Here is a 2,500-nt window from a genome sequence, read left to right as displayed (position 1 = left end):
ATCCATCCATCCAGTCTATATCTATCTATCTATCTATCTATCTATCTATCTATCTATCTATCTATCTATCTATCTATCTATCTATCTATCTATTAATGCATCCATCCATCCAGTCTATATCTATCTATCTATCTATCTATCTATCTATCTATCTATCTATCTATCTATCTATGTATCTATCTATCTATTATCTATGTATCCATTTATCTCTCTCTCTCTGTCTGTCACTCTATATCTATCCATTAATGCATCCATCCATCCACTCTATATCTATCTATCTATCTATCTATCAATCTATCTATCTATCTATCTATCTATCTACCTATCTATCTATTAATGAATCCATCCATCCAGTCTATATCTATCTATCTATCTATCTATCTATCTATCTATCTATCTATCTATCTATCTATCTATCTATCTATCTATTATCTATGTATCCATTTATCTATCTCTCTCTGTCTGTCACTCTATATCTATCTATCTATCTATCTATCTATCTATCTATCTATCTATCTATCTATCTATCTATCTATCTATCTATCTATCTATCTAGCTATCTAGCTATCTAGCTATCTAGCTATCTAGCTATCTTTCTAATTATCTATCTATCTATCTATCCATCTATCCATTAATCCAGATATGTCTGCTTGTCTCTCTCTCTCTATCATCTATCTATACATTAATCCATCTCTGTCTGCCTGTCTGCATTTCTGCTTGTCTATCCATCCAGCCATCCTTCCTTCCATCCATCTATCTATCTATCTATCTATCTATCTATCTATCTATCTATCTATCTATCTATCTATCTATCATGTATCTATCTATCTATCTATCTATCTATCTATCTATCTATCTGTCTATCTATCTATCTATCTATCTATCTATCTATCCATTAATGCATCCATCCATCCAGTCTATATCTATCTATCTATCTATCTATCTATCTATCTATCTATCTATCTATCTATCTATCTATCTATCTATCTAGCTATCTAGCTATCTAGCTATCTAGCTATCTAGCTATCTAGCTATCTATAAGAGCCTTGGTGGAGCAGTGGGCTAATGCCTCCTTAAGTAACACCAGCTGCCTGCAATTAGTGCAGGTTCGCATCCCACCAGGCTCAAGGTTGACTCAGCCTTCCATCCTTCCGAGATAGGTAAAATGAGGACCCAGATTGTTGGGGGCAATTAAGCTGACTTTGTAATAATGCCGCTTGGGGTGTGTGTGAAAGCCCTAATAAGCAGGCATATACATAGAATGAAGGCTACTACTAAGCTTGTAAGCCGCCCTGAGTCTTCGGAGAAGGGCGGGATATAAATGGAATAAAAATAAATAAAATAAATAAAATAAATATCTATCTTTCTATTATCTATGTATCCATTTATCTATCTCTCTCTGTCTGTCACTCTATATGTATCCATTAATGCATCCATCCATCCAGTCTATATCTATCTATCTATCTATCTATCTATCTATCTATCTATCTATCTATCTATCTATCATCTATCTATCTATCCTTCTGTCTATCTATCCATTAATCCATCTCTGTCTGACTTTCACTCTATATCTGTCATCTATCTGTCTGTCTATCTATCTATCTATCTATCTATCTATCTATCTATCTATCTATCTATCTATCTATATATCCATCTATTCATTAATTCCCCTCTGACTGCCTGTCTCTCTCTTTCCCTCCATCTATCTATCTATCAATCTATCTATCTATCTATCTATCTATCTATCTATCTATCTATCTATCTATCTATCTATCTATCTATCTATCAGTCTGGCTGTCTGTCTGTCTGTCTGTCTGTCTGTCTGTCTGTCTGTCTGTCTGTCTGTCGGTCGGTCGGTCGGTCTGTCTATCTATCTATCTATCTATCTATCTATCTATCTATCTATCTATCTATCTATCAATCATCTATCTATCAATAAATCATCTCTTTGCCTTTCTCTCTCTCTATCTCCATAATCTGTCCATCTATCATCGTTACAATAATGCATCTCTGCCTGTCTCTCTACCTCTCTCTCTCTCTGTCTGTCTATCTATCTATCTATCTATCTATCTATCTATCTATCTATCTATCTATCTATCTATCTATCCATCCGTCTTTCTTTTTGTCTGTCTATCTGTCTTTATCTATCTTTGTATCTATCTATCTATCTATCTATCTATCTATCTATCTATCTATCTATCTATCTATTAATGCATCCATCCATCCAGTCTATATCTATCTATCTATCTATCTATCTATCTATCTATCTATCTATCTATCTATCTATCTATCTATCTATCTATTATCTATGTATCCATTTATCTATCTCTCTCTGTCTGTCACTCTATATCTATCTATCTATCTATCTATCTATCTATCTATCTATCTATCTATCTATCTATCCATTAATGCATCCATCCATCCAGTCTATATCTATCTATCTATCTATCTATCTATCTATCTATCTATCTATCTATCTATCTATCTATCTATCTATCTA

This window comes from Vipera berus (assembly GCF_964194415.1).
Source record: "Vipera berus genome assembly, chromosome: W".
In the NCBI taxonomy this organism is placed as follows: Eukaryota; Metazoa; Chordata; class Lepidosauria; order Squamata; family Viperidae; genus Vipera; species Vipera berus.
This window is presented reverse-complemented; position numbering follows the sequence as displayed.